Consider the following 24,313-nt stretch of genomic DNA (forward strand, 5'->3'; position numbering starts at 1 on the left):
AAAAAATCTTTTTGGTGAAAATTGTGCACAAAAGAAATAAAGTAGATACGAAAACGCACCACCCACTTTTCCAGAAATAAGATTTGTATAGATTTTACTGAAGATCTCTGTCTTGGTCAGCTTAGGCTTCTATAACACAAATCCTGTACCATGGTTTTGGTGGCTTAGACAGCAAACATTCAGTTCTCAGAGTTCCAGAGGCCGGGAAGTCCAAGCTCAAGGCACTGGGAGACTGGGTGTCTGGTGAGACCCCCCCCCCCTTCCTGGTTTGCAGAGAGCTGCCTTCCTATTGGTATTCTCACATGGCAGAGAGGAAAAAAAAAAAAAAAAAAAAAAAAAAAAAAAAAAAAACCTCCAGTCCCTTAATCCCCTTAGAAGAGTACTAATCTCATTCGTGAGGGTTTCTAACAACCTCCCAAAGTCTCCCCCTCCAAATGCCAACCCACTGGGGATTAAAGCTTCGCCCTGCGGATTGGGAGGGGAGCACAAACGTTCAATAGCAATCTCCATTAGTCTTTCCGTCATCTATCTGAACCCTCTATGCACTGCAATGGATTCTAGAACTGTTCTAGAACTGTTACAGAACAGAGGCACATTCACAACAGACGACTTTTGAAGGAAATCCAGGAAGACCCATGGGACAGATTACTGTAACTCAGCTCAGAAGACACAGTTCTACTCCTCACTGCATTTCTGCAGTGGGTTGCAGAATAAATTCCTCCATCTTCCTAAACCTGCTGTATTCCCCGAATAAGGTAAAAGTGATGGTTCTCATCTTCTGGCCTCAGAGGAGCCATGAGGATCCACAGAGCAATTTTATAAGGAGGTTTCCATAGATCCAAGGGAATAAAGGTGGGTGGGTGAACAAGAGCACAGCTTCAGTTGTATTGCTGTTCCACCGGCTAGAGAAAAGTCTCGCACAGTTACGTGACAGACCTCTCCTAAGCCTTTAGGTTCTGTGAAGAGGGGAGCGTATCAGCTCTGTCATGTTCTGTAGTAAAACCGGGGTTAAGAATTCAGGGCCGTCTCACAGAGCTGACAAATGAGAGGGGAACTGCTTCTATCAGGAATGCTGTGAGGCTCTGTGGGTCGGAGAAAATGGGAATCAGAATGGTTGGGTTTTCTTGGCATGCCCCTAAATAAGAGGTGCGGGAAATTCCTATTGTCCAATTCTTTCAGAAACCAGGGAGAAGCAGGATTCAAGGGAACGCCTTGAGAGAAGGTCTAAGGGTTGCTTATTTCATCTAAACCAATTTTCCCGTTCCCTGCTGTTTACCAAGATCAGCAAGCCACACATTTGTATCTGTCCCTGTGTTGATCTCTCACTGGAAATGTCTTTTGGTTCCAATTCAAATTCATTTGGGTGCCTAGAAAGAGATGTTACTAGTTATAAAGCCATGCCAAGATTGTTTCCAGACTACATACTTCCTTTTCTAAACCCAGAGACCCATGTTTGGGATGCCTTTACATAAAAAGTGACAAAGATTAAAGAAATACAGACATGAGGCTGCATAATTTAAAATTACATAGACAGGATTTTTCCAGAAACCCTTTTTTAACGTACAGTAAATCCAACTTTCTAAAGGCCCTGGGCTGGGTTTATCTCTAAGTATCTTTGGGGAAACTGTGATGTATATTAATCCACTCTTCTGTGTCTTTAGCTCAGGGTATAGAAATACATCAGCTACCTTCTTGCAAACCTATGACAAGGTAGTCTTTCCCTCCCTCTGCCTGGGCTTCTTCAGCAACCAGAGATGGACTAGGAATGGAGGGCTAATAACTGTGATGCTATAACGTCCTGCAAAAAATAGGTTCTCTACAATAAAGACATACCTATCTCCGTATTAAGGAGATCGTGGCGGTTTAGGTTAGAGAATTTCCTAAAGGCATCTTTTAAAATAAGGTAGATAAGGGAAAAATGAGTGCACAAAATCCATTTGGGCTTCCAAAAAACTTTAGTGCCTTTTTGGGTTAACCTGGTAAGTACTTAAGGCAAAATATAAAATCCCATTATGGATTTTTAGAGCTGGTTAAGAGAGAGAAACTAAAGAAGAGAAATCAATGGTCATTCCTCAGCCTCAGACAAAGTTAATAGTTACTGCCTTAAGAATCTGATTACAGTTAATCCTCTGGTGCTAATTTTCTTCCATATATTTATTAACAACATGGAAGTGTAAAATGTGCTGATAAAAAATAATTACACAGTCTGTCAAGGCTAGGAAAAATTGTGAGGATGGCAGAAATAAGTCACAGAGATGGCCAAGGAAAGAAATTCAGCTTAGATAAGGAAAAGTGACACTGTGCTGGAAATCACTTCCAATAATCTTCCCCAAATCCCTCAAAGTGAATACGAGATGTTACAGGGAAGCCTTTACGGGTAGCAAAAGCACCGTCCCCCTTGATTCTAAGCACCAAGATCAGTTTTAGCCAGGTCAGTTTAAACAAGACACAGCAGAATTCAAAATTAGACTGACAAAACAAACAAAACAAAACAAAATCAAAACCTGAATGGGCCGTTCTGGGGAAAGACGTTAACACTTCATAAGTCCAACATGGCAGACAGTGACTCCAGGAACTTGTGGATAATTGGAAACAATTGCTCTACGTTCGCTGTACCTTGAATGATTCATGATTCATCCTAAGTAGATTCATCCTAAAATACCTCCCTACACTGCACCTTCAAAATGGGTGGATTATTGCAAAGCCTCTCAATTAGTAACTGTAGCCTCTCAACTCTTACCTGTTAATAACTACTCATTGACAGAAGGGGGAAAGGGTTAAAAGGTGCCCAATGCAAACTGTGCCCTTTATTGTCATCTCATCTTTCCTCTGCTGACACACTTCTGGGGACCCATAGGATCTGTCACCAAGGACCACGTTCAAGTATTCTGCTTTGCTACACAGCCAAATATTGTTTAACTCCTTGAAAATTGAGTTTTTGACCCTCTGACTTTTCAATTAAGAGGACTGGGTTCTGTTTTTGTTTTTAGAAAACAAGAAAGCTGGTCACTGTGCCACACATTTGTAGGGTTTCTGGAATCACTCATAGATTTTTGTGGACCAAAGGCTATCCAACAGTGAGAACACGATTTCAGGATGGCGTCCCCTGCCGGGGGTATGTTGCTGAATTGTCTCTTCATGCCCAATCAGTCAGATGATGTGTATTCTGGGAATAAAACCTTGGCTATTTTTCTGTAAATGTAAGCCAAGTAATACAAAGAGAATAAAAAGCCACAACGGAAATAGTCATCCTAAAATGCCCATCTTCTTGATCGTGTTGAAAAATTTTCCAGATGCAACTTTCCACCTAAAAGTCTGTCAGGGGGAGGCAGTTATAAGATGACAAAGTAACGATAATACTGCCTCTTTCTTTCCCCCTAAATAAACCAAAATAAGGGAAGGGGACGGGGACACAAAAGAAATGCTGTTTTCCATGAAAACAGAATCACCTAGGACCCAAGCCAAAATATATATATTTTAAAAAATACTCAAGGGCGCTTTCGCGGCTCAGTCGGTTAAGCGTCCAACTCTTGGTTTCAGCTCAGGTCACGATGTCACAGTTCGTGGGATCACACACTGCGTTGGCTTCTATGCTGACAACACAAAGCCTGCTTGGGATTCTCTCTCTTTTTCCCTCTGTCTCTGCCCCTCCCCAGCTTTCTCATGCTCTAAATAAACAAATAAACAAACAAACATTTAAAAATATGTAAAAAGTACCCACCAAATGCAATGAAAGTTGCACCAGAGTGAGGGAGAACACGAGGAAAGATGCCTTCCCCTGTAGATCTAAAAGGATTTTCCCAAAGTAGTCTACAAAACTGGTTGTCCAAGGCTTGCCAAGGATGGGAGCCCCACAAATGTAGGGTTGGAGCCCAATGGACTGTAGCTGGAGTGCAGAGGAACCATAAGGAATCCAGCCCTTGCAGTGGACTTGAAACCACTGCATATGCTGGGATATGCCAATCCCTGAAATTGGAGTAACACGACTGTATTCATCTGCTCGGGCTGCCCTAGCAAAGTACCACACCGAGTGGCTTGAACACCAGGAATTTCTCGTCTCACAGTTCTGGAGGCTCAAAGTCCAGGATCAACAGGTCGGAAGGATTGGTTCCTTCTGAAGGTGCTAGAGACGGACTTGTTCGATGCCTCTCTCTTGGCTTCTGCCAGTTGTTGGCAATCCTTAGAGTTCCTTGGCTTGTGATGTATCATCTAATCTCTGCTTCCGTATTCATATGGTACTCTCCTCTATGTGTGTTTGGCTCTGTGTCTCTACTCTTCTTCTTAGAAGGACGCCAGCCATATTGGACTAAGGGCCCACCCTCCTCCAGTATGACCTCTTCTTAACTTAACTAATTACACCCACAATGACCCTATTTCCTAATAAAGTCATATTCTAAGGTCCCGGAAAGAACATGAATTTTGGGAGAATGTAATTCAACATAATTTTGTGACCCAGTATGGCTGGTATCCCTCAGGCTTCTGGCACAGGCAGTAGAAAATTGGAGAAATATGTTATCATCCCATGCCTTATATCATTACTTATATGGAATAGGAACACATGTTCCAGCAGCAGTGGATACAAAGTGAATTGAATTTGTAAGCTTCACATAAAAGAAAAAGATTCCTGTATCTTCCTTTAGTATATGCAAGCTAGACAAACAAACGAATAAGTAAAATAATCAGGCACCCAAGAGAGATAAAAAAAAAAAAGATAATAGAAATTAGCTTCAGACTTTTCTACCACAGTATTCAGAGCAAGGTATATAGCAAGTTCCTAAGGAAAAAGAACATGACCCAGGAATTTATACCTTGTTATATTATTGCTCAGAAAGAAAGGCAGTTAGGATATAATCCCCATAACACTTTGAAAAAAGCTAACAGAGGGTTGGAATACAATTTTGCAAACTTCAATGAAGTCAAAACATGCTCATACCCTCAACCCTATTCAAATCCACTCTTAAGCACTTGATGTAGAGAGACCCTCACACACGTAGACAGTGAGCAACTTACAAATGTTCAGAGAAGCACTCTTCATACAGGCCCCATATTGGAAACAGCCTACTATCCATCAATAGGAGACCGTGTTGTATTCCAGAAGTTGACAGATTGTTTTTCTAAAAGGCCAGACAGTAAATATTTTCAGCTCTGCAGGTCATATTGGTCCGCTTCAGCCACCCAGCTCTGTTGTTGTAAAAAGCAGCCATAAACCATTCGTACATGAGCAGGTCTGACGGTGTTCCGATAAAACTTTATTTGTAAAATCGGACGAAGGCTGGGTTTGGGAAACCTCTGAGGTATAAGGACATAACGAAAAATAAAAGGGACAGATGCGCAAAAAGTGAATCGGAAGGATACACACAAAACTAGAAGACATCCTTAAGGCAAAGAGATGAATAAGAAGTCGTAGTAAAAGGATTGTTGAAAATGATTTTAGGTTGGTGAATTGCTTTCAGATTCAGGTGCAGAAATTAGGTCCAAACAATTGGCTACTTGTGAGAACACACACAGAGATGAATCAACCTGTACCCTGAACCTGAAGCCAATACATACACTTCTGAAGGAAGCATCCAAATAACAGGTAAAGCACTATACCTCCCAGAAACATAACTCTTGATTTTCCAAACATTCCATCTGTTCCATAAAAATATATTTCTATTTTTAAGAACATGACCTTCTTTTGTGAAAATCATTTTGAGCTAAAATAATGTATTCTCTAAAAATATTTGAATAAGTCTTAAATAGTTAAAGGGAATCGAATATTAATTGCAAACACGGTCAGCAATTTCCTGTTATATGAAAAATAAACTCCACCATATTTTCTCTCAATAGCCCAACCTCACAAAGCCAATCTCTTGCTCTTTCTCCAACAGATCTTCCACTTGTTCTACATACCCAGACACTGAAACTACTCAGAAGTGTGGGGAGGAGATGTTGAGAAATCCCTTATTTATCGACTCCCGGAAAATTAGATTCACATGTTACGCACGAATAAGTTTTTCTGAATACCTGTCTGGTGCGTCACCAGTCGATGGCTAAGGATGAGAAATACCTAACTCTACAGGCGGCAAAGGACATATGTGGCAAGGTGTCTGATGATGAGAAATGAAGGAGGAGGCAAAGAAAGGACCAGATATTATGGTATTAAACACAACAACAGTAGGAATTGAGCCATTATACATGTAAGCACTGAGACTCACAGGTGCCAAGGAATCTATCCAAGGGTCACACACAAAAATGTGGCAGATCCAAGACTCAGATCCAAGTTGATCAACCTCAAAATGGGCATTTATACCTAAGTAGTTAGAATTTGCTGTATTGTAAAAATCTGGGGCACTTTCTTCATGAGAACCTCAGGTCATGAAACATAATGGCTATGCATTTCCTGGGCTGCAGAGGAAAGAACTAGATTGAGAACAACCAGTCGTCGCTCAATGACTATCTATTGTACGTGTAGCACTGTTTTCGGTCCTGAACCGAAACAGCAAACCCGAGAGAAAAGAACTGATAATCAAGCACATCGCGCACGTAACAGCCGTGATCACAAAATATTTGTTGAGTTAGTGGATGAATGACTGAGCGAATGCCTATGTCAATATTGTGACCCTTGGACTCTAAGTTTACTAGAATATTAACATATCTACATGATGGGGGACACCTGGGTGGCTCAGGTGGTTAAGCATCCAACTGTTGGTTTCAGCTCAGATCATGATCTCATGGTTCATGAGTTCGAGTCCGCATCAGGTTCTGCGCTGACAGTGCGGAGCCTGCTTGGGATTCTTTCTCTCTCTGCCCCTCCCCTCAAGATAAATAAATAAACTTAAAAAAATCTATATGATGGAATCAAAACTGTCATTATGGAAGAAGCAAGCTCCAAAGTGCTTTCTAGAGGGTCTCTCTCTCTCTCATTTTCTCTCTCTCTCTCTCTCATGCACACACACGTGCACACACACACACACACACACACAGAAGGTGCTCATCAACTCCCCTAGACACAAGTCTTGCCCTAGACTTGGCAAACTGCCTTTTCTGCCCAACCCACAGGATTGAGCATCTCAAGTGAAGCAGAAAAGAAGGGCTGAAATGAAGGCATATTTGGGCAAAAACCTTGAGGGATGAAAAGAAGAGAGAGACTGCAAGCACAATTAGAGAGTATTAAATACAAAGTGTTATCAGACAGGGGCAGAGTAACAGCGAGCTACAACCTGTCAGCTCTGTGAACAAATTCCAGGTGTTCGACACTTCTCACTCTTCCCCCTCCCTTTCCCTCTCTGCTAGACTCATAAAACTGAGGAGACACCCTCCAGATCTTTTAAATGTGTTTGGGTGGGATTATTCCCGCCCCCCCTGCCCCCCCCCCCCCCCCGCCCAGGCAGCCACGCATTGTACTAAGACTCCAGCACCGTGGTGAGGCAAGATGGGGAGTACTCAAATTCATTCCTTGTTACTTTGATGGCCTCGGCTGCCTTCATTTGTCCCTCCCCAGTAACCTCAGCTGAGAGAGCAAGAAAATGATGCTTCCTCGTTCAGGACAAGAAAAATGCTCTAGAGGTGAGTTTGAAGTGTTCAAGGTCGGGGGGAACGTGTCATACTCATTCTGGAAAGGCATTGCATTGTCAAGTGTTGGCCAGGAAGGAGACGAATAAAAACATATGGAAAGAAAAGGGAATACAGACTTTCCTTATGGTATAGGCTCTGCGAGACAGAGAAGAGTATGCCTTCCACTCACCGGAAGATTCAGGAGGAAAGCCTTCTTATAATTCTGCAGCCCAGTGCTGACAGCCCTTGGCATATTTTCAGCAGGAGGTACATTAACAAATAAGGAAAAGCATCCCCCTGGGCCTCTAATAACATTTATTTCATGCATCATTTCCTCCAAGGAATAGTAGGCTGTGTATTTTTTATTCCTGGTGAGCCCTGTCTAAGAAATAACGGCCAAGCTCACCTGTTTACTTCGGTGTGTTTTACAACCCTCCTTAAGCTTTGTTTGTCTTTCACCAGTTTCTTCTCCTCCCGTATGCCACACTACGGAGGTCTGAATACAAGGGACACAGATGCTAATACACCGGCTAGATTTATGGAATCTGCAGTATCTCGGGCAAGCCATCTCAAGTCTTTTATGGAAGGAGGCAGAGGAAGCATCCAAAATAAATAACTCAAATGGCCCATGCAGTATAAACTAAAATTAGGGTAAATAAATGAATACTAGCGTGATTCCCAAGCTTCCATCAACTCTGTCAGCCCTAAGTGCCTACCAGGGGCTCTTGGCTTCTCCGCGGACCAGATTTAGCCTGAGTCTAAATATGTGCCCCTGGGCCCAGCTGCACAGACTGGCTACACAGACGTTCTTCTTGGCCCTATGGTGAGGCCATTGCGCTTTGGAGGCCCATGTCTGGTGATTGAGAGAGTCATTCCCAGCTCTGGTTTCCATCTTATTCATTTCCTCACCAAACCCATGAACTCAAATCCCCGCACGTCTCCCCCATTCCCCGCCCCAGGGCCTGTTCTGGAAAGAAAATGGAAAAAATTGATCTTTCCCTGCCATCTTAAGGGCCCTCTTTTCCGAATCCTCAGCCCTCGTGGCAAAGTGAGCTCCCACCAAGAACCCAGCCTGAGGGCGGTGGGAAAGCCCTGGCCTGCCCTCCTCCAGGGAAAGGACAAAGCTAATGGCCACGTCCATGCTGGGGCTGCAAAGCGGTGAGCCACAGTAACGACCTAGAAAAACGGTTGTGAGAAAATGTTAAGTGTAAATCAGAAGACGGAGCTATGTCTCCATTACAGTTACAACCGCATAAAAATGCACTCATTTGGTAAGAGAACCCAGAACGTGAAGAAAGGAAAATGGCCATTGCTGGCCATGGTGAATCCCAGGCAAAATTTTTCTTTCATTTCGCTTGTCATTAGCGTACTACGTTCTTCGTGTGACCTGGAAAATGCGTGCCATGTCTGATCGCGTGAGGCCGCGTGCTCAAGGCAGTGCCGTCGGAAGCGGGGAAACAATGGCCAAGCTCACACCAGCCTCAGGTTCGGTTTCCTGGAACCTGCAAGTAGGTTGAAAATGGCACCAGCTCACCACGCAGAGGCCCTGCGACTAGCTGCAGAGGTGACCCACTCTACCCCTCCCGCCTTGTCACCCCTTCCTCCTGTCCCATCTGGCTGCTCTGAGGGCTTGGGAAAGCTTCTGGGCCGTCTGAGGAATAGACGGCCAAATTACCCCCACATTGACACAGGAACAAGGGCGTTTGTGTCCTGTTGCCTTTTCAAGCCACCCAGACAAAAGTCAAGCTTTTCACGAGTGTGTGGATATCAAGCCCCATCGTCATCATTTATGAACTGCCCCGGATTGGGGCACCTGACTGAGCGGTCGGTGGAGCATGTGACTTTTAATTGCGGTTTTGTGAGTTCGAGCCCTACATTGGACGTGGAGCTTACTTAAAAAAGTAATAACTAATCGCCCTGGTTTATTTCACGGTACGTTAAGTTTTGTACAGACCACTTTAAATCTGTGAGAGAGGGGCGCCTGGGTGGCTCAGTCGGTTAACCATCTGACCTCTGCTCAGGTCATGATCTCGCGGTCTGTGAGTTCGAGCCCCGCGTCAGGCTCTGGGCTGGCAGCTCAGAGCCTGGAGCCTGTTTCCGATTCTGTGTCTCCCTCTCTCTCTCTGACCCTCCCCCGTTCATGCTCTGTCTCTCTCTGTCTCAAAAATAAATAAAAACATTAAAAAAAAAATTTTTAAATAAATAAATAAATAAATCCGTGCGAGAAATGCTTGAATACTGTGTGTTCAGAATGTCCAGGGAACCTGAAAGAAAGAAAAGGAACAAGGTCCGTGCCCCTGGTAATAGCAACTAAGAGGCTCTCAGTTGGGTGTGGGGGAGCCGTGGTCACACAAGACTCGAAGGGGTGAGCTATGGTACACAAGGCACATCGCTTCCCACGTTATGCTTGTGTAAACGGATTCACATTTGTAACCTAAGAACTATTCTTTTCACGTCATCCATTTAAGGACTAGAGAACAATGCTGTGAGTCATTTGCTGGGCACGTATTGTAGGGTAAAGAAGGGTAGGGGGGCAGGGGGTAGATGGCAGAATAATCTCTAAGAAAGGGAGAAAAAAAATAAGACAATGGAAAGTGAGTAATCAGGTTGACAAAGAAGTTGTCCGGGAAAGATGTACAGCGGAATTCCCCATTTCCTTCCCCACTGAGGGCTACCTTTATTACTTTTCTCAGTTGGGTGCATATTTTCACAAATTTTTCTCTACTCACCACACATCTCTTGCTTGCTGATTAATTTGCTTCATCATTCGTGTTCACTGACGGCATGCAGAATTGCCAACTGGAGTTGGTCATCGTCACAGACTAACTGATATTAGTACGACTGATTTAAAATGACTCCGCCCCCACCCCCCAAAATGGTGACGTCATGGTGAATAATCGCAGCCTTACTGCAGAGAACCACTGATTTTTGAAATATTGAAAATAGCTCAAGAGTCCAGGTGTTATTCCGGAGGGCTGAGGGGCGCAAGGACCCTGGGTTAGACACCATCGTGGTGAAGTCTGGGACAGCCAAGAATACCATGGAGCATGGAGAATACACTCAGCCAGCAGGCGGCTGGGCTTGAACATGGTAAATTTGCTCAGGGGAAGATGCTTATGAGTCCCCCGGGAAGGCTCACAGTTGCTGGAGGCCTTCGTCCAAGGGCTGTGAGGCTGAGGAAGTCTGGGGAGAGGCAGATGGCCTCCCTACGTGGACTTGAGTTCCAGTTCCCAATTTCTCCCCAAATCTATCTTTCATTACCTTTCCTGGGGTTACTTGGCTAACCACATTTTTCACAATTGTGTGTGTTTGGGTTTTAAAGGCACAGTAGCTTATCATTCTTTCTCTGGAGACCTGAAGTGTATACGATTGCCATTATTACTTTCAAATCTGGACTGTGTTCTCACTCTGGGCTCCATTATACCCTATATACCACAAAGGGACAAAAGAAGGAAATCGTGTATGTCTCTCAACCCACAAGCGCGTCACAAGCTGGACTCTAAGTGAAGCACAGAGTGTGGCGGGAAGAGAATGAAGGTCCCTTGTAGGTGGCTGTCACGGGCCAACAGGGCTCTCAGGCATCACGGTTGGAAGGGGAGCTGCTTGAGCAGAAGGAGAAAAGCAGGCCTCCTCTAGGCCAAACCTGTGGGTGTGGGAGTTCCAGACGAGGAATTGAGTTTCATCTACAATTAAATCACCACTTCAGCAGCCATTTCCCGAGGAGTATCTCAGAACATGTCAGCGGAGAAGCCTCCTGGTAAGGGACTAGCATTCTTTCACTTTGTTTAAGCCAGCAATTCTCAAGGTAATTTACCCACCGAAATCTTCTGTGCCACATGTATTAAGGCCCCTCACATCTGATTAGCTGGATGGAAACAGCGAGCAGAGGGGTTAGCATGCGGAAAATCCTCGGGCTGGTCGAGTGGCAGTTGCAAAGCTGAGACCAGAAATACTGACTTACAAACCCAGAGGATTCACAGAAGGAGATGCAAACACTCAAGAAAGGAGTTCACAAGAGAAGTCAGATGAGATTGGAAGTTTAAATTCTTGATGTTATTTGGATATCCTAAAAAGAGGGATGGGGGTGTTGTTTGGATATCCTAAAAAGAGGGAAAGGGGTGGGGGCAAAGCAGGGAAGAAACCACCAAAGTGTGGACTAGGTTTCTGTGGCTGCTGTAACAAAATGCTACAAACTGGGTTACTCCGATAGAAATATATTCTCTCAGCTCTACAGGCCAGAGACCCCAAATCATTATTATGGGACTGAAATCAAGATGTCAGCAGGGCAACATTCCTTCTGGAAGCTCTAAGAACTCCTTCCTTGTCTCTCTCCGTGTCTGGAGGCTGCTGGCATTCATTGGTTTGTGGGTGTGTCGTTCCAATCTCAAGACCAATATCTTCAAATATCTCTTTGCTCTGTCTTCCCACCACCTTCTCTTCTGTGTGTGTGTGTGTGTGTGTGTGTGTCCAGTCTTCCTTTTGTCTCTCTCATAAGGATGCTTGTGACTGTATTTTAGGGCTCCCCCGGATAATCCAGGAAAATTTATCTCAAGATTTTAACGTACTTGCGTCTTCAAAAATTCTTGTATTTTTTTTTTGCTCTTACTACGTATATATAAGTATATATTTGTATTTATGTACCTATGTATATGTGTACGTTTTCCCCATATAAGGTTACATTCCAGGTTCTAGGAAATAGGAAATGACTAACTTTCAACTAGCCACCTAAGGTAAGGAAATAATTTTGAAGTCAAGGAGGAAAAAGCTGTTAAGAAGGAGGGTGATCAAGGTTGTCAATGGTGCAGACCTAACAATAAAGAGGGAAATTTATTTATTTATTTATTTTTAACAAATGTGGTTTTTTTTAATGTTTATTTATTTTTGAGAGAGATAGACAGTATGTGAGCAGGGGAGGGAGAGAGAGAGAGAGGGAGCCGTAGAATTTGAAGCAGGCTCCAGGCTCTGAGCTGTCAGCACAGAGCCTGATGTGGGGCTCGAACTCACGAACCGTGAGATGGTGACCTGAGCCAAAGTCGGACACTTAACCGACTGAGCCACCCAGGTGCCCCTAAAGAGGGGAATTTAAAGAAAAGCTTGGATTTGGGGTCCACTGCACTTGTCTTCTGCTGTCATTTCAACCCAGCCAGACCCATGTCATGCTTTTCGTGAGCGAGTGTGTGGATCTCAAGCCATACCTCATCATCGATTCATTGCCCAGGCTATTTAATGGTATGTTAAGTTCTACACAGACATTGGTGGCCAGAACTGATCCGGCCACATGGCAAAGCAGGGAGGAGAAATGGGAAACCAAAAAGTATAAAGATAAAGACCCTCTTTCACCTTCTCCTTTCAACTTAACGGTCACAATCCATAGCTAAATTATATTTCATAGGTGTCCCTGTGCTGGTATATGTTGTCGTGTAGTAATTTTTAATTAAAAAAAAAAAAGAAAATAGCTCAGTGGAGACTGTTGTCTGCTTTTTCATGCTTGGGTATCTGTTGAATAATATTTTTCCAATGCCTGCTGCCTTCGACAAGAAAGAAAGTTCGCCATGTCCTCTAAATTGTGTTATTTTCCTCCGTCTGCAGTTCCCCTGCCTTTTTCCCCTTTTTTCCCTCTTCCTTCTTTTTTCCCTCTTTTTTCCCTCTCTGTTCCCCACTTTACTTGGCCTTCTTCGCCCATCTCCCAACAAGGAACCCTGAACTCCAGAAGGTCCAGCCCTCATCTAAACACAGTTTAGAGAGGAGAAGGAAGAGTCATGAGCATAGTGGAAAAGAAGGACCTTGCAAGAATAACAAAGCTTTAATTATATTTATGTTGGAAAGACTAAAATCAGAGAGAGAAATGGAAAGGAAAGTAGTTTTAAAAACACCTGGCACCAATCACATATATACATGCACAATCAGGTATGTAGAGAAATGACATAATTAGCTATGAATAATAACGGTGATAATCAAAATAGTATTTTTACAGGTCTCAAGAACTCATGTTTTTGTGTTTTTTTTTTCCTGTCTTCTACCATGTGGCTTAGATATTTATTCTTAGAGAAAAGAGAATCCAATGATTTTCTAATGTCCAATTTATCTTATCTCAGAAATATCTTATGAGACCTGAGAGCTTAAGAGCTTTGAGACCCCAAATCTTTTGGAATAGACAAAAGGAGAGCTCGTGGGGAAATCTAAAGCCGTGTACCTTAAAGCATTTATAGCGGCTTTATTCATAATAACCCAAATTGGAAACAACCCAAATGTCCATCAACTGGACATTGGCACAAATTGTGAATGAAGGCACAAATTGTAGGGCATCCAGGCAATGAAAAACTACTCAGCAACAAAAAGGAATAAGCCACCGATACGCACACCATGGGATCTCCGAACATTATGCTGAGTGAGGGAAGCCTGACTCAAAAGTATACATTTGGTGTGATTTCACTGGTAGAATGGGCCAGAAAAATACATGTAATCTATGCTGGCAGGAAACATATCAGTGGTTGCCTGTAGCCATGGGTTTGGAAGCATTGACCACAAAGACCTTTTTCAGAGCGATGAAAATGTCCTACATCTTGCTGTGTTTGGTGGTCACGTGCATGTATACGTTTGTCAAAGCACATTAAGTACAATTAAAATGGGTGCATTTTATCGTGGGCCAATTGTACCTCAGTAATACTGAAATTTAAGGTGTGTTTTCTGTCTTTGGGTATTAATATTCCTTAGAAAGTTATTAATAGTGTTTCCTCTGCTTTCAGAAAGGTGAGGTAGGTTGACTACCCTGAGTCTGACTGGGCTGAAGGGGCAAATACTGTACCCTCAGGGACCTGAGGAAGATCGCACAATCCGAGGAACACGTCTCCTGGGACTGAAAGGGCTTTGGTGACCGAGGGGCCAGTACATCCAAAAATCACCACAACGTGGCAAATATAGAGGCAAGAACTTAAACCGCCCACAAAATAGGGAGAGGAAGAAGATGCAAATCGTCATTTTCACAGATATAACAATAGTGATCATCAATGACAACAATAACCATTTTATTGGGCCGTCTCATCCGAAACCCTTGTGCCAATCTGCTCTGACACTGCAGTGATCTGTACAACTTTTAAAAACCCCGTTGCTACAAAACACCTAGAAATAACAGATTCAACATAGAAAACATTCCTTTAATGCAAAGCCAAATTTATGAGACAAAATGAAATATTCTCCGGTGCAGGTAAGAAATAAGAAACGGCATTTTAACATACTATTCAATGGTTGTTAGACCAAGCTTACAAAAAATCAGGATATGAATTATGAAAAAATGTATGTATTTAGTGTATACTATATATTTTATAAATATATCACTTAGTGTGTGTGTGTATATATATATATATATATATATATATATATATATATAGTATGTGTGTGTGTGTGTGTGTATAGTAAACAAATTTTATGTAATGAATATACAATGTTACCTCCTCCAAATTAAGCATTGCTTTTAGACATGTGTTGAACATCTGGAAAAAGTGAACATAATAATGTGTTCTGTAAGTTTCAACTAATTTAAAGAAGTGCTATCATTTCTGAGAATGCATTTATGATGGATATTTAATCAAGTTAAAATGAATAACTATGCATGAAGAAACTTGTGGGTGCAAACAAATATATAAATATAAATCAAATCAGGAAATAAACTTAATGATAATAAAAATGCATATTAAAAAGCAAAAAAAAAAAAAGAAACAGAGAAATAAGAAATGGCAAAGGAGTGGTGGCTGGCGTTGGTATGGCAGTTTTATTGCCTAAGCAAGGATAGAAGATGAGGACTTGTGGCTGCATGATGTTGGGGATATAACCAGCGAAACGTGCATTAACCCAGAATCCCAAATGGATGGTGCGATCAGCGGATGAGGGCTCGCCCATGGCCGCACATTGCTGTCTCTGGAAATCAGATCATGAGAGCTTAGCATTCAGGATGGTTTCCTAGCAGTGCTCTTGGGATCAATGCCTGTGGGAGGAGGGATGGAAGAAGCAGGAGAGCATGAGGGAAGCTGCAGTAATGGTACAGTAAGAATCTTGGAATTCACGTAAGAATCATTACGTGAAGCTATCTATATACATGATGAAAATTAAGAGAGAGCGGGAAACAAGTGAGTACACGTAGAAGTGGAGAAGTCTGAATAGATTGTGTGGTTTGTACCAGGGGCGAATTTCCTGGTATTAAAACTATATTATAGGCTCTGCAAAACGTTGCCATTGGTGGAGGCTGGATGAAGAAGCCACATGAAGCCTCCCTGTACGTCTTTGCAACTTCCTGAAAATCTATTATTATTGCAAAATGCAAACATAGCAAAAATCGAAAGAAAAAAAGAAAGAAAGAAAGAAAGAAAGAAAGAAAGAAAGAAAGAAAGAAAGAAAGAAAAAGAAAAAGAGAGAAGTGAATAGAGGAATGTGTAGAACAGAAAACATAATGTATTTACCGTTAGCACCCTCACTGAAGGAATCTCTGGTAGATATGTTTCAAGAAAGAGGAAAAAAAAATAGTCTCAGCGGGGAGAAAAGGAATGGTGAACAAGGAAATTTACAATTCACGTTTCAACAAGAATTGGCTATTTAAAAGGATAACGATAATGCTATCTAATTCTGAGTAGTAAAATAGCAAGGTAGAAATAAACCACTATAGTAACAAGTTGGGAAAAGTTTTATCCAAAATAAACCACTTAAGGGGCGCCTGGGTGGCTCAGTCGGTTGAGCGTCGGACTTCGGCCCGGGTCACGATCTCGCGGTCTGTGAGTTCGAGCCCCGCGTCGGGCTCTGGGCTGATGGCTCAGAGCCTGGAGCCTGCTTCTGATTCTGTCTCCCTCTCTCTCTGCCCCTCCCCCGTTCATGCTCTGTCTCTCTCTGTCTCAAAAATAAATAAACGTTAAAAAAAAATTTTTTTAAAAAACCAACAAAATAAACCACTTAAGTTCCACATCAGTCAGGAAGAAGCTAGAGATATTGATTTTAGACTTTGTTAGCTCAATTTCGCACGTTCATATTGTAGGGAAATATGGACAAACCAAAAGAAGGTAGAAAAGGAGGGAAATGAAGAGTAAAAAGAATAATAATAATAAGGTGATAGGAACAAATCCAAAAATTCACAATGGATGTAAGTGGAATAAATTTTCCACTTAAAGATTAGAGATCATCAGGTTGGATTATTGTAAAAAACAAAAATAAGAAAATAAACGCCAGTTATGTTCTGTTTATAGAAGTCTCAACTGAAACATAAAGACATAGAAAGTTTGAAAGAAAAAGGAAAATATTAACGAAAATAAAGCAGCCATATTAATATAAGATAGCATTGATTTTAGGGCAAATCTTAAAACGATCTCTATTGTTTGTAGCTGTGAAAAGCTTAAAGCAACCTAAATGTTCATCAGTAAGAAGACAAATAAATTGTGATGATTCATTTAATGGAATGCCATACAATCAGTAAAATCAGTGAACTAAAATAACATATGTTAGTGCAGGTAAATCTCAAAAACGTAGCGGTGTGGAAGGACAACATCCAATAGCATAAAAATGAATTTAATTATGACATTTTTGATATAAAGTTTAAAAACAACTAACGATTGGGGCGCCTGGGTGGCGCAGTCGGTTAAGCGTCCGACTTCAGCCAGGTCACGATCTCGCGGCCCGTGAGTTCGAGCCCCGCGTCGGGCTCTGGGCCGATGGCTCGGAGCCTGGAGCCTGTTTCCGATTCTGTGTCTCCCTCTCTCTCTGCCCCTCCCCCGTTCATGCTCTGTCTCTCTCTGTCCCAAAAATAAATAAAAAAACGTTGAAAAAAAAAAAAAATTTAAAAACAACTAACGATTATTTTTCTCAGCTTGCCGCATTTTCAGTGGTATTTAGCTTCTCTGTCCCTTCATGCCCAGGGCATCTGTGAAACTGCCTAATCCCCTAATCCAAATCTCTACCAGAATGGGGGGTCAAAAGTCTTTGAACAGCCCAAGACTGGGCCTACTGGACTAAATGGTCAGAGTGGCGAGGACTGGAGCATCACAGAACTGAACAGAACTGCCCACATTTTGAGTGGACAGTGTGGTTTGGAGTAAGGGTTCCCTTGGAGCCATTTCAGCAAGCATTTGTGTCTGAAGAGAAGCAATCAGGAAAAAAAAATAATAATTCTTTTGGGAAATACAGTGTCTGAGAAGCCAAGGTCACAAGCAGCCAGCTCAGCAAATAATAGAAAACACATGTTCAAATGTTTTAGTGAACCATTTCACCAGCCCTGGACCATCCATAGCCACTTCCACAGAAAAAAATCACTATAGCTTATGAGATAGTCTATGAAAAAAAAAAAAAGACATGTTACATAAAATATAGATTAAAAAATTTTTTTTTAAGATTAGGGAATGAGTTTAAAACCTGGGATGAGATGGACATACATCTTAGGTTCCCTTTTTTTTTTTTTTTCTAGAAAGAGATAGAGAACAAGTGGAGGCAGAGAGAGACACAGAGAATCGGAAGCAGGCTCCAGGCTCTGAGCTGTCTGCACAGAGCCAGACTCGGGGCTCGAACTCACAAACCGCAAGATCATGACCTGAGCCGAAGTCAGATGCTTAACCGACTGAGCCACCCAGGCACCCCCATCCTAGGTTACTTTTAAATGTGAAAGCATCTTCCTTAGAACCCATGGTGTTTGTGCACTATGGCATTTGTCACCCCCATTCCCTGAGTCACCACCTGTGTGTCCAGAATGGTCATTCACATTTCACTGGAAAAGGCTGAAAACTGGCTACACAGAGATATGGCCAGTTTGAGGCAAATGTGAAAGCAAGACCATAAATCTTCCCATCGTTACAAACGGAAACAGAATCTTGGTTCCCAGGACGTTGAGAAATAGTTCTCTATCCAGTGCTCCTGCACAGCAGCCAGGAGGTTCTCATCTGGTTCCCCAGCACCATGAGCCCTTTTTGCCATTAGAGATGATCTTGCCCTCGCCAGAGAGGCTGACGGCTGCGTTTGATCCAGTGCACAGGGGACGTCAGATCTTACAGGATGATTCATATGCCAAGGGCGCATCTATCTGCCGTGGGTAATGCCAGCCTGATTCACATTTGAATATAACTACTCCATCCCGTAATTAGAAGGAGAGATTAGAGTGGATCAAGTAGTTATGATTAATAATAACTCTATCGATGCTATTAGGTCTTTGGCTGCTACTAAAATATGTTGAAGTGGAAGAGATTCTGGATTCAGCTCTCCCTTCCCCACACCCCACCCCTTCTCTCTACACATTCTATATCCTGCTTTAAATAGCACTGTGGAAATAAGGTCCCATACAGCAGTCGATTTTGGAATGTAGGTTCTACAAGGGATCTCCCTTAATTCCTGTCTTCTAGGGAATATTTTTTAAACTTGTTTATTTATGTATTTGGAGAGAGAGAGAGACAAAGTGTGCTCATGAGGGAGGGGCAGAGAGGGAGGAAGAGAGAGAGAGAGAGAGAGAGAGAATTCCAAGCTGTCAGTGCAGAGCCTGGCGAGGGGCTTGATCCCATGATCCATGAGATCATGACCTGAGCCATATCAAGAGTCAGATGCTTAACCCACTGAGCCACCCAGGTGCCCCTGTCTTTTAGGGAATATTAAGTAATTGCCTTATTTAACCGGTAACATAGGACCCTCAGATTCAACATGTGTCAGTCAGTCATTTATTCCCGCCTACTGCCAGGGTCACACTCCTTCCTGGAGCCTTCGGCTTTCAACTTTCAGCTTTCAGCTGATGCCTCCAACCACCTACTGGGGCTCCCCAGTCTGTCTGGCTGTCACCTGGACCCTCCTCCTCCCTCCCACCCCGTTCCCAATCAACCTCGCGGCACAAATAGCTGGCATCTTCTGCCTCGTCCCCCCTCCCCAGCCCCGCTTGATGCCCTTTTCTGCCTTCCGGACTATTACAAAAGCCTCCGCAGTGTCTTTTCTCTTCCAGTAGCCTCTTAAATCCTAATCCTATATGACCAGGAGTAAACTATCTATGATGAAAGTCGACCTCTACTTCCCTTAAGTCTACTTCCCTTGAGAAATCCTTCAGTGGTCTCTCCTGCCCACAGGATGAATTGTAAACTCCTTACGGGGGATGGGAACGGGTCTCTCTTTGTGATGTTTATTGATTTACTCTGGAGAGAAAAAGCGAGAGAGGAGAAGGCAGAGAGAGGGAGAGAGAGAATCCCAATCAGGCTCCGCACTGTCAGTGCAGAGCCCTACGTGGGGCTCGAAGCCACAAATGCTAAGATCATGACTTGGAGCCGAGACTAAGAGTCCCAGGCTTAACCTCCTGAGCCACCCAGGCACCCCAGGAACCGGTCTTTACAATCTGGCCTGTCTAGTTATTCATGCCCCACTCTGGACCTTGCATTTTCTACCTTTTCAAAGCCCAGTCATTCACAATGGTACCAATATAGCTGGCATTTTCTCGTCTGCTCTGACCCTCCCCCTGCAATGCCCCCTCCAGTGGGTGGGTTGTCGCCCTGACTCCCTCGCATCTCTCAAGACAAGACTCCGGTCTCCTGGCCTCCAGGAACATGACCACCCGGGCTGGTTAAAGGCTCTGCCTCCCACCCCCGTAGCAGGTAGGGGGATGTCCACGGAGCACCAGCGATGCTGTGTGATGTGGAAACGATCCGGCCACTGATGTGAGATCCCCTGGTGTCAGTTCTTCGTCTTGTTCCGCTCACTGGCCGGCCTGATTAGGAAGAGTCGCGGGTTCTGAATAAATACGTGACTGGCACTCTCGGGGGCCTTTCGCGCATATTTTCTTACTTGCCTCAAAGGCTAATTACCGGCTGATCGGGATCAGGTTCTTCCAGGAATCAGGTTCTTCCCACTGAAGGCTCAACGGGTCCTCAGCCCCCTCCTCCCCGAGGCCTCTCACCCGCCAGGATCTCAAAGCAGGTTGAGGTGGAGAAGGGAAGAAAACAGTCGAAATGAAAATGGCTAAGTTAATTAATTGCGAGCTTGCTTATAGGACCAGCACGTTTATTTGATCAGTTGCCTAGTAACCCTATCCGTGTCAGATGTGGATCCGATCAGCCTGCCCTGGAGCAAGTGACGGGCCATACTTCGCACAGGCCACCAGTGCTCTCGTCCTGCTTTCACGGGCTTTCGGGGGGGGGGGGGGGTGGTGCGGAGACCCCAGATTCCTCTCCTGCCCCAGGGCAGGGAGGTTGGGAGGTGGGAATACATTGTTATCATCTTCCCCTTCGTCTTCGCAGTCTCTCTCCACAGACCCCACAGCCCCGGGGATGAAGGTCTTTGCCTGAACCTGACCTTTCAGCTGGTGGATCCTATGGCAAGAGAAATGGCTCGCATCCCCCTTCCTTCCAGACTGGACTACGCACCAGGCGCCCCGAACTGCTGGGGAGCCCCCCAAAAGGTGGCCACTTATGGACCCACACGGAAAAACAGGCGACGTTCCACACAACACTGCAGGTCAGGGCCTCTGCCCGAAGCAGAACAGAGAGGGCGAAACAAAGAGGGGACCGGGGGCTGTCGGTTTGGGTCCTGTGGGCCTTCCTGGGTGACCTTAAAGGGGGAGAGGGAACAGAGGCTGAGTGGAATCACGGTAAGACCAGCTCCAGACAAACTGTGCGCTTTTGTTTCCTGTCTGAAAAAAAAAAAAAAATAAATAAATAACTCACGTACTGACAGGCAGCTGAGCGCTTAGCACTCCTTTGGTGCTAGATTTATTGGAGGATTTGACGACAAGAATTTGCTTGTAGCTTTTTCACCTCCCTTGCGCTCTTTTCTTCCCGGGTCGTTTTGAACACCCCTCCCCCGTCTTTAGCCCACACCATCCCTGTTCTTAAGCCAAATAAAAGGGAAACATCAATGAAACAAAGACCCATGTTTCTGCTTTGACACACCATGACCACGTTTTTATACTATTATGAGGCGGGGTGTTTTGTTTTTTTTTTTATTTCCCTTCTTCTATTTGTCAGCCTCTGTGGATGAAAGACTCCCTCTTCCATAAAGAATTCCCACCAGAAATCTTTATAAACCCTCCATCAGAGAGGGAGCCATCTCTCTGCCATCGATGCCACTCTGCCATCGTGCTGTGCAAAAGCTAATCTAATTACGACAGGATCTGCTCAATTTCATAGCCTGTTTTTACGGGCATCTGGTAGCTGAAAGGTGGAGCGCCTCTAACACATAAAATTCGCATTGTCCAGATGACCAATATCAGGGTCAAATTACTTTCCCTCTTTGGGGATCTCATGTGGTTTTGGTGTGGATGCCGTTTCCAAGCCATGGTATCCTACAGGGAAAATACACCGGAAAGGAGACGGAGAATTGAAATTTCGAAGTCTCGGCCTCCATCTGCAAAACGAAGGTGTACCTCCATCCTGGGGATGTTCCGTGGGTAAATGTGAACATGAACACACAGGGCCAGGTTCGCAGGCGCGCAGCCCATTCGGTCACACGGCACCCTGGGTCAGCACGCCCCTCGCTTGTTATAATGCTCTGCCGTCCAATCTTCAAATTCTTCCGTTTTGAGCGAGGGGCTTTGGCGTTTACATTTTACGTTAGGCCCCACAAGTTATGTAGTTGGTCCTGCGTGTGTAAACTTCTTTGCATTACGCCTTGCACAGCAGACACCATTATTTATACCGTAAAACAATTATCATAAGCCTCTCCTGCCCATCCTGTCCTCTAGTATAAAACTAGGAAATCCAAGGCAGTGGGTTTTCTCCTGCTTCCAAATAGGATAACTTCCTGACCGGCAGTGCTAAGAACCCCTACCACTATTGCCCCCAACAAGGTCCATACCTCTTTGTGGGAAATGGAAAACACACTAATGTACAAGTCAATATATGCTTGCACGTGCAAAAACTACCCATCGTACAGAACTCCTCACTGGTAACGCGGTTTTTTTCTGAGGTAGAAGAACACTGCTCCTAAGGATTGGTTTCTGGAGGGGGACCTAATTTCCACTTCATTTTGTCTTTCTTGTTTTTGTCTTGTTTCATTTTACCCCTTGCACGTTTTACTCTAAAAATAGCAACACCTAATTTTGTTTTCCTTAGATCCCAACAACCCTATCTATGCCGTGTATGAATGCACATTCGACGCCTGTGATTGTCTGAAAAGATAGATCCGGGTAAAGCGTAACTTCCTTGGTTTCCAACCAATGGTCCAGAGTTTTAAAGGCGAGAGCTCCGTTCCAGAACAAGCCAGGAGTTGACCCTTAATGAGGAGAAGGGGGTTTCCGTCTCCTCACCTTGCGGTCTCTAGCCCACTTCCGGGGGCGGGGGACAGGGGAGGGAGGGAAGGAGGACAGGATGACAGTGTTCTGGAACTGCAGACTTTACCCCCAAGTCTCCCCGGCCCCAGAAAGCATGTACACTCACAGGCAACTTTCTGTACCACAGGAAAACAAAGAGAAGTGTAAGCAACCCATTAAAAAAAACGTATGTTCAGACAATGTTTTGCTCTGGGGCTGCTGAGAAACATAGTATCTAACGGGCTTTGAAGTAAGAGGTAGAATCCCTGTGAAATGAGATTTTTCCCAAAGTCTTGGGAAGAATGAAGTGGCTGCTGTGGTCTTTCCTCCGCCAGAGCGCCGGGGTAGATGACCTTGGGCAGTGACAATGTAACACATGCAACAAGATCAGCCTGGATAATTACCGTCTTCGTGTGGAAGCTCAGAGTCTGGACTTGTGTTGGGCATTTCTGCTGAATTCTGTGGGGCACCCAGGGGTCACTTGTGGGCAAAGGTCAGGCTGACTTGCCAGCTCTCAAAATTCTAGGGGAAGGAATTCACCACCCCTTGTTGTCCAGAGTTCCAGGCTCCCACAACACAACCCAAGGCATCATCCTAAACGGAAAAACAAAATTCCTCGGGCCTCATTGCACTTCACGTTCCTCTGGGGCAGCTACCTGCATAAAGCAAACAAGAGAACAAGCGAACAAAGAGAAGAAGAGAGCGTCTGCTCACCCTGTTGTGAAAGTGTCATGAGTTATCTGCCTTTGCTGGCAAAAATGTGACATAAGGTGTTTGACTCTTCTCCCGCTCAGTCTCTCGCTGCTTCTCTGCTCCGGTCTGTGGGGGACCGGAACACAGTTTGTGTGCCCTAGAAAACAGGTGCACGGAGGGTAGGAAGGCACCTTGCAGGATGGTGAACCAATGACAGTCGGTGGATATTAAAAAAATAAAAGATCGAGGTCACCTCCTGTTTTTCCAACTCCCCTCCCCAACCCCAGCCCCTTTGCAATTCCAGTTTCCAAAAAAAAATCTTATCCAGGGCATAAAGTGTATCTGTTGTTCTAGCTGACGGGCTCTGGAATTCAGCTGAGCTCACATAAAGTTGATTGTTTGTGTGTCTGAGGTGACACCTGGCAGTCTGTAACTGCTCTGTGCTTCGTTTGGCTTAACGTTTGCTTTTCCTTTCCAGCAAGGCCTGGGAAAGGGGATAATAGGTATTTCTTAGATGAATAAATCGGGAGCAACGCTGGTTTTGTTCCCTTGTGTTCGAAGAGGCCTAAGGTACTTTTAACTCCACGCCCCAGCTGTCCCCGCAGCTTTGTCAGAAAAGGTGTTAACTACTTTGTTAGCTTCTTCCTAAAGAGAAGTGTGTTGGTTGGTTTGGGCCACGGTGGGGAGGGACGGTGGAGTGCAACGGTGAAGGGCAAGGGCACCAAGCCAGGTTCCCTGGAATAGTATCCCTACCTAGCACTTAGGAGGTGTAGGACCTTACGAAAGTTACTTCCCCTTTCTGTGCCTCAGCCTCCTCACCTGGAAAATGGGGACGCTCCAAGTTGC

General features: G+C 44.2%; 1 long non-coding RNA gene across 1 annotated transcript; it reads left to right on the top strand.

The window, feature by feature from the left end:
• The first annotated feature begins 615 nt into the window (after window positions 1–615).
• LOC131515086 (uncharacterized) lies at window positions 616–6,783 on the top strand. The gene is made up of 3 exons (XR_009263427.1): window positions 616–755; window positions 5,454–5,578; window positions 5,871–6,783. It is a non-coding gene; the product is annotated as an uncharacterized LOC131515086 (long non-coding RNA).
• The last annotated feature ends 17,530 nt before the right edge of the window (window positions 6,784–24,313 follow it).

The sequence above is a fragment of the Neofelis nebulosa genome, chromosome 6, assembly GCF_028018385.1.
Source record: "Neofelis nebulosa isolate mNeoNeb1 chromosome 6, mNeoNeb1.pri, whole genome shotgun sequence".
Taxonomy (NCBI): domain Eukaryota; kingdom Metazoa; phylum Chordata; class Mammalia; order Carnivora; family Felidae; genus Neofelis; species Neofelis nebulosa.